Source organism: Lithobates pipiens, unplaced genomic scaffold (assembly GCF_037356315.1).
Source record: "Lithobates pipiens isolate NorthernLeopardFrog02 unplaced genomic scaffold, aLitPip1_a1.2 Scaffold_19, whole genome shotgun sequence".
NCBI lineage: Eukaryota > Metazoa > Chordata > Amphibia > Anura > Ranidae > Lithobates > Lithobates pipiens.
The window spans coordinates 564006753-564015959 of NW_027507764.1; the positions used below are offsets into that span (position 1 = coordinate 564006753).

Here is a 9207-nt window from a genome sequence, read left to right on the forward strand (position 1 = left end):
GAATTTTGCGCTTCAAAATTTGTACAGGCGATCGGAATTTCCGATCAGAACTTTTTCCGACCGAAAAATTGAGAACCTGATCTCAATCATTTGCTGGCCGAAATTCCACCAGCAAAAGTCCGATGGAGCATACACACGATCGCATTTTCCGACCAAATCTCTCATCGGACTTTTTCTGGTGGAATTTCCTATCGTGTATACGGGGCATAACAGTGAGGTTTCTAACCTTTTTTATCAGTTTAGCGGCCTTTCAAAACTCCAGGCAGTTCCTTCATCTCTAAGGGCAAGAGATATGATGGAGCAATTAACGTATCATTACATTTGCTTATAAACTCTGAGAAAGGTAACTAACTAGTGAAAAGTGGACATGACTCAGAATGTGGCACCACATCATCCAAATATAAATAGTGATCCTTCAGTACATTGATTTCCTGTGGGGCCCGATATGTAAGACCTTCTGCATATACTAGCCTCAGAGTCCATCATACACAAAACAACAGGAAAGAAAGGAATTCCCAAAGAATTCTTCAAAGAGGAAATGGGCGGTATTATAGGTAAAACATTATCTTTATCTGAAAAAAATACTAGCAATTAATAAATATATAATAATACTAAACCTCCACCACGTACATCTAAAAATTAGACAATTGTTCTAAGGCCACCACAATCAGACATACAGGCCTCACGGACAACAAACACTGCTAGTTCTCTATATTGGGTCCTAGTTCAATCATATTGATAAAAAGCAAGGTAATAACAGCACAGCAGTTTCACTAAATAATCCAAATTGGATATGGTTGGGTACACAAAGTCCATACATATGGACATATGGACTTCAATCAAAGGGCTTGATAGGTTAGTAGTACCCGCTTTGCATAAAAAATTTATAGATTTTTCCCAAGATTGAGTTCATGTGGATCGGACTTTAAATGGAAGCAAGATGATCCCCTCTAGAGAATAGGAAAATATATATCAGAGTCCATATCTATGGACATACCTACAGGGTTTCTCAAGTGTTCATATAGGTCTCAGCTAGGTTGGACAACACCAAACGATTGTGAAATGTATTTCAATACTTGTTTTTAACCACTTGCGGACCAGCCGGCGCAGTTGTACTGCGGCAGAATGGCAGAGTTGGGCGAAACAATGTTATTTAACGTCGCTTCGCCCTGTGGCCACTAGGGGAGCATGTGAGTGCCCGGCAGCCGGGCTTCACGATCGGCGCTGACACATGGAGAACCGGGATTTATGTAAACACACAGTTTCCGGTTCTCTGAAGGGAGAACAGACAGATCGTTTGGTCATACAGAGTATGAACAGCGACCTGTCATCTCCCCTGCACAGTCCCCCCCCCCTTCAGTTAGAACACACATAAGGGAACACATTAACCCTTTGATCGTCCCCTAGTGGTTAACCCCTTCACTGCCAGTGACATTTTTACAGTAATCAAAGCAATTTTATAGCGTTGAGCGCTGTATTAATGCCAATGGTCCCCAAAATGTGTCAAAATTGTCCAATGTGTCCGCCATAATGTTGCAGTCCCGATAAAAATCGCAGATCGCCACCATTACTAGGAAAAAAAAAAAATAATAAAAATGCCATAAAACTATCCCCTATTTTCAAATAAGGAAAGTACATTTTGGGACTTTAAATGAGGCCAGCATCAAAGGGATGCCAGCCTCCATCCCTAGCAATAATTTTAAAAGGAGGAGAGGGAAAGATGGGACTTTAAATGAAGCACACAGCAGTAAATGGATAAGTCAAGTGACTGGGAAAATTAAGTTTATTTATGTTTTGCAGTTCGTACATCATTAACAAGCCTCTAAAAAACACTTGGGGCGTCAAGCCTCTATACAATAAATCGCAGATCAAACATATGTAAAATACAGAATAAACCATAATCCAGTAGATAAACATACATTGATGGAAAATAAATAAATAAAAAATATTAATAGCAATAGGTCCATATATATAAATATACAGTGATGTAATGTAATTAGAAATTGAAATAATCAAGGGACCTTCATAGGTAGAATACCCGAATTGCCATAATGAACATTTCTAGATATAAATAAAATTATATAAAAACTTGATATTCCATGATAACAATAAAAAGGGGTTTAAATCCAAGGCTCTACGCATTTCGCGGCGCTGTAACCACTCATCAGGAGCAAGTACCATGGAATAGATCTAAAAAAGAAAAATGGCAAAAAAATAATAATAATAAAAAAATAAATTTAAAAAAATGAAGATAAACTAGAAGTAGTTAGTGAAGGCTGTGCGTCCAACTCTGCATCAGCGCACCATCAGGGTGGCATCAAGGATCGCCAAAAAAACGCAAGGTGAAGCCTCCGAGGCATCACGGTAGCCCGCAGGGATGATTGCAACTGCCACAAGCACCTCCAGAGTAGGTGAGTGCAATGACTGTGAGGTGAAACTAAAAAGCCCCCTAAGGGGACCGATGTGAGAAAGGATAAAAATAAGTATACGGATCTATAGATTATGTATAAGCATGTGTTCAAATGGTGCTGTATAAAAAAAGTGACCAGATAGGGTAAGATTAAAAAAAAAAATTATTTTTTTTCACTATTTTTGTTTTAGATTGTTCACATTTGGCTTAATGTCTTATTGATTAGCGCAACACAGTTGATTTACCTGTGGAGGTTTAGATATGTTTCACACTGATCTTGTACCCAAGTATAATGAGGTACGTGAAGCTACACTACATTTGCCCATCTACACAAGCCCTTATCATCTACTGTATGTCATAGCTTAAAGTGGTAGTAAACTGCAGAATTTAAAACAAATGAAAAAAAAATCCCCCGCAAGGCAATGGAATAATGTACTAGTATGCATCACATCCTAGATCATTAGGAAGTTCTTACCTTAACACAAAGCCCTCCAGCAGTGCGCTGTCACCACTGACAGGACTTCCATCTTCACCCCGGTCTTCCTTTCGGGTTTGTGAGCCCCGGTGTCCCATCATATAAGGTCCCCCATCACATAGTGTCCGCTGTGTACTGCGCATGCGCAGTACACAGCAACACAGATTCCGAAAATAGCCGAAGATGAACGGGGCCTGCGCCGTGAGTCCAGGTTCTAGCCCCACCATCCAAGTGGACATAGAGCAGGAATAAAAAAGAGCCGAGCGCAGCGAGGCCAAGCCCGAAGCGTGGCGAACGAAGCTCGCCGGCGAGGGGCCGTCTAATTTTCACAGCCCTATGTCCGCTTGGATGGTGGGGCTACCACCTCCACTCAAGGCGCAGGCGCCGTTCAGCTTCGGAAATTTTACGAAGCTTCTTCTGCCTCGTACTGCGCATGCGCAGTACGGGCTGGACGCTATATGATGGCCGGACTAAATATGCCAGAACACCGGCAGTTTGAATGGTAAAGAAGCTGGAGATAATATCCACTTTTACAAAAAAAAATATGACTTCCACTGCCTTTAGCTCAGGATCTACATATTTGTTTTTGTTATCCAATGTTTACCACTTATGTACTGTTTTATAATATGCTCCATTTAGGTTGTGTCAGAGAACTTGTGCAGCAAGTGCTCATTCCCGTGCAGTAAGTGCTCATTCCCATTCAACAGCTGCTAATTCCCATTCAGCGAGTGCAAATTCTAATGCGCATGTGCAGAGTTACAGACCAAGACGAGCAAGGACTCGAATGCGCATGTGCATGCACATGTTAACGCGCGCACATATCCATAGATTCTGGTGCCCAGCAGCCTATTTAAACTGAGAGTCTGCCTGGCTTCCGTGCTGGATTGTCTTCAGCTTTGGTTCCTGTACTACTGACTCTTATCCATGTCTTGTAGACCTTGTTCCTGACCCGGCTACATCTGACAACTTTCTTGGATCACCCCTGCCTGCTATATATGCTTCTTGCTTATGTTGCTGACCCTGGCTTTGGTTTATGACTACGGCCCTGCCTCCTAATTTGGTACCCCACTTCCAGCACGTTACTGATTTTGACCCTGCAACTGATCCTGATTCTGCATCTGTCTGCCTGGCTCCCGCTGAACAAAGCTTGTGACCAGACTCCACACCACCACTGGAAGGACTCCTGTGTCTTCACGTTACAGCTCATCACGCAATAGGCCACCCTCATCATCTCAGGCTCCACAGAAAGGTACGTGACAGGTTTACATTTGTGACAAATTTGCTTAAAGTGTAAGTTCATCTTTTACAGAAAATCTGTAAGGTGAACTTACACTGGACCCCCTCCCTATCCCCCCGGCTGTGCCGGAGTCCCGCGAACACCTGCTGTCACCAGTCCGGGGATTTGAAATCCTTGTGGCTTAATCTCCTATCTGTACCTCTCAGCATGTATGGATAGGAGGCATTCTAATTGGTCAGGGCCGTCATATGGACGGCGCTGACTAATCAGAACCTGCCTAGTCCACCCCGTCAGTGCTGCAGGAGAGTATATAAAACCAGGAGTATTTCAAATCCTCAGACTGTTAAAGCGAAGTCCCAGTGCCTGACAGCGGGAGGGTTGTGGGACTTGGGTACAGCAGGCCCGGGGGGGGGGGGGGGGGGGATGGGGAGGGGGTCCAGTGTAAGTTCACCTTACAGATTTTCTGTAAAAGGGAACTTACGCTTTAAGCTTTGAGTCATGAAGCCAGAATCGCATCGCTCTAAGGGCCTGTGTACATGAACATTTGGCTACTTTTCTCCCCATACAAGTCAACAGGAAAGAAAAAGCAGGTTGATCCAGCTTAGGAGGAGGTCCAATGCACATCATGAAAGAGGTGAGCTTAAAGTCAAATGCACCTGTAAAGGTGACAGAAGATGTCATGTATGACGACAGTCCATATTCCCATCACACGTTCCTGGAAAGAGCTTTTAAGGTACTGGGTGCAGTAGCGACTGCCATCTGGATACTAAAACCTATGCGATAAGTACATATTCGCTAGCACACCAACGATCATCGTGCCTGACGGAGGGGTCCTGCGTCGCTCCAAAACAATGCACTACACCATTTTGTGATGTGATCTTTCTTGAATCGAAACCATTTGGATGAAATTACTAATCCTTGATGTGCTGGCGAATATCTACTTGTCACGTATGATGAAACGCATAGGGCGGAGCTGCATGCAGATGTGAATTGTTTCTTTAACCACTTGGGATCCGCGCTATTGCCAAATGACGGCATTAGCGCGGACCTACATTTCCGGGACTACGTCTATTGATGTCGTCCCGTGTACGAGCGGCCTGCGCGCCCCCTGAGGGGCACGAGCGGCCTGCGCGCCCCCTGAGGGGCGCGCGCGGCGCGCTCTGTGATCGGCGAGTCCATGAGACTCGCCTGATCACCGATCCGTGCAAGGGGTCGATCCCGGCCCCTTATCACGTGATCAGCTGTCAGCCAATGACAGCTGATCATGTGATAGAACGGAGCCGGTAATCGGCTATTATTCCTCGTCGCGCTGACAGCGCGAGGAGAAAATAAAAAAGCCGATCACCGGCAGCCGTGATCGGGACATCAGTCCCGATCACGGCCAGCAATGCAAGGGACCACCTGCCAGTGCCCACCTGCCTCCCGCAGTGCCATCCTGAAGTAAAATAAAAAGCAAAAGTAAGTGCCCCCCGTCAGTGCCCATAGTGCCCACAGTGCCACCCACAGTGCCACCCCACAGTGCCACCCACAGTGCCACCCACAGTGCCACCCAATCTGCCTCAAAGGTGCTGCACCCCAGTGCCGCCCATCAGTGCCCAGCAGTGCCGCCCATCAGTGCCCAGCAGTGCCGCCCATCAGTGCCCAGCAGTGCCACCTATCAGAGCCACCTATCAGTGCCACCTATCAGTGCCCATCAGTCCCATCTATCTGTGGTACCTATCAGTGCCCATCCGTGCCACCCATCCGTGCCACTTATCCGTGCCACCCATCCGTGCCATCTTATCTGTGCCCATCTTTGCCCATCAGTGCCGCCTTATCTGTGCCCATCGGTGCCGCCTTATCTGTGCCTATTAGTGCCGCCTTAACTATGCCTATCAGTGCCCACCAATGCAGCCTATCAGTGCCCACCAATGCAGCCCATCAGTGCCCACCAATGCAGCCTATCAGTGCCGCCTAATCAGCGCACTTCAATGAAGGAGAAAAATGACCCGTTTGCAAAATTTTATAACAAACTATTAAAACATGATTTTTTATTTTTTTTGCATCTTTTTTTGTTTGTTTAGCAAAAAATAAAACTCCGAGCTGTAACTAAATACCACCAAAAGAAAGCTCTATTTGTGGGAAAAAAAATGATAAAAATTTCATTTGGGTACAGTGTTGTATGCCCGCGCAATTGTCATTCAAAGTGCATCAGCGCTGAAAGCTGAAAATTGGTCTGGGACTGAGGGGGGTTTAAGTGCCCAGTAAGCAAGTGGTTAATGAGTAACCATCCTATGATGCCTGTAAGTGCAATATCTATTTAAATGAAAGCTTTTGTGGGATTTTACACATCACATACGAGCACATTATGAAATACTTACTTTAGAACGAAGCCCTCCAATAGTGCTCTGTCACCGCTGACAGGGCTTCCATTCTTCCTTTCCAGGTTCGTGGGCTCCAGCAGCTTGAATGGCCTAGAAGCGATGATGTCACTCTCGCACGTGAGAGTCACGGCCACAGAGCAGCGCTCTAAAGGCGCATGCACCGGTGATCACCGTATGCCAAAAGAGCGAATATCTCCTAAACAATGCACGTTTAGGAGATATTAATTTCACCTACAGGTAAGCTTTATTACAAGCTTAACTGTAGGTAAAAAAATCACAAAGCAGACTTTACTACGGCTTTAACTGGTCCAAACATTGGAAGTAAAAAAAAAAAAGTTCCAGTTGCCAATTCCAAAAACTTTTGGCATAGATTGCATTATATTTATGTCAGTGTAAAAAAAAGAATAACTTCCACAATAAAACATTTGTAGTTCTCTGTAGGTTAAAAATAAAATTTGATTTTGTATAGACAGCATCATCACCCCACTATTTGTCAAAAAGTTTTGTAACAACAATACCTTACCTCTAAATTGAATCCAAATAACTCACAGCTATAGTTATGATGACTAACAAAAAAAAAAACCATATAATTCCCTCACTGTTTCTCAGCTAACAACAGTAATTTTAACAAGCCATTGACAAAACTGTAAAATCACTGACATTATGAAATGTGCCATTAACTTCACAAGAGTGTCTGGCAATCTCTTGTATATAAGGGGTCATTTAAGAAGAGAGTCTGCTCTCAGTTTTTATTCTGCCATGTAACCTGCTTGTTCAACTGTAAAAATGTCCAGTTCTATCCAGTTTCATCATTGATGGTAAAAGGTGTATTTTGAAAGTATTATCAAAGGTTTTTTTGAAAAGAAAACAAAGTGTAAAAGTTCACGAAACAAATTTTAACAAAAAATTAAATAGTAAAACTTAATAAAAAAAAAAAATTAAATATAAAAGATAATGTCTAAATAAGTACATGTTCCTAAAAGAAAAAAAAAATGGTGTTCTCATTGCGGGAAATTAAAAAATACATTTTTCAATTTTCTAAATTAATTTTGAAATTAAAACTACAATACTTTAAAATGAAAATGAATGTCTTTACATTACATTTGCATGAACAGAATTACAGTTTTTGCTTTTAAAACTCAACATGGCTAAACTGTTAATGGCAATCAATATTTATTAGTAGCAAATAACAGTTTACATTTAAAAATAAACTTTAAATGAATTAATATATAAAATAATAACAGGTTTTCAGTGTATAATGCAAATAAATATTGACTTACCTGTATTACAAGTACTGTAATATGAGGGTTGACTTTATTGAGAATAACCAGGCAAACTCAAGGTAAACGAATAAATCTCACATTGAGAATAATGAGATAAGACTGAAATAAGCAGATAACGTTGATCTGAATCCTGTGAAAATCGTATTATGGCTCCCGGGGGGGGGGGAGGCGATGTGTAACTAGATAACAGTCCAGCAAAGTGTCCAAGATAGTTTGTACATTTAATCCCCTAAGTGGGATGAGATGTTTCAGTCCTGTTTAGAATATGAAAGGTTTGCTTTCAATGCTAAAGATTTATTTAAAGGGACCAGAAAATATAAAAACACAAAAAATTGATTTCTTTGCGGAAGAATGTAATGATTGTTGGGACACTTCTTTTCTGGGGGTTTTCAGCTTTAGAAACTGTTTTAGAGTGGGGAAAATAATGATTTGATAAGTTTGCCCACTTACAAAGAAATGAAGGGTCTATAATTTTTGTCATGGTGTATTTTAAATGATAGAGACAACCAAAAAATCCAACAAAAACATGATACAAATATTATAAATTGAGTTGCAGTTCAGTGAGTCAAATAAATATTTGATCCCCAAGAAAAACACGACTTGGTACTTGGTGGAGAAACCCTTGTTGGCAAGCACAGAGGTAAGACATTTCTTGTAGTTGGTGACCAGGTTTGCACACATCTCAGGAGGGATTTTGGTCCACTCTTCTTTACAGATCTTCTCTGAATCCTTGAGGTTTCTTGGCTGTCGGCTGGCAATGCAAAGTTTCAGCTCCCTCCAGGCATGTACTGGCCATTGGGACTACAGGGAGTTTCCCGGTGGGCCGATGGCTCAGTGGGCCGGTTTCAGTGACAAAGTAATGGCTGCGCGGCTCGCCCTCAGCTTCACGCAGTGATGTGAGAAAGATGAGAAAAATACAGAGGAGAATAAGTGAAATAATAAAAGAGGTTAGTGAGGACTCCTTATGTTATGCTACTTTTGTTTTTTTGCACAGTTGCGTATAGTTTTATATACTGTTTTTGTGCTTGCTTGCAAAATTAAAGTGGGCTGGTCTGGATGAAGTCCAGGGCCATATTTTTTGTCCCAGTCCAGCCCTGGCTCCCTCCATAAATGTTCTAGAGCAGTGCTCATCAACCCTGGCCAGGTTTTCAAGATAACTGAAATACATCACAGGTGATATCATTTGCTGCCCAGTGATTGCAGTATTCTAGTCTGCATCTCCCCAAGGTAATACATAAAACCTGGCCTGTTAGTGGGCCCTGAGGACAGGGTTGATGACCACTGTTCTATAGGATTAAGGTCCAGAGACTGCCTAGGCCACTCCATGACCTTAATGTGCTTCTTCTTTAGCAACTTCTTTGTTGCCTTGGTGGTATGTTTTGGGTCATTGTCATGCTGGAAGACCCATCCATGACCCATCTTCAGTGGTCTGGCTGAGG

At 42.7% G+C, this 9207-nt stretch overlaps 1 protein-coding gene across 2 annotated transcripts in view; it reads right to left on the reverse strand.

Moving 5' to 3' along the window:
• Positions 1-7889, reverse strand: part of LOC143997640 (uncharacterized) — a 322976-nt gene extending 315087 nt beyond the window's left edge. For both annotated transcript variants that reach the window (XM_077493359.1, XM_077493358.1), the window contains exon 1: positions 7766-7889. The gene's annotated coding sequence lies outside the window, so the exon portion shown is untranslated. The remainder of the gene's footprint in view (positions 1-7765) is intronic.
• Between the last annotated feature and the right edge of the window lie 1318 nt (positions 7890-9207).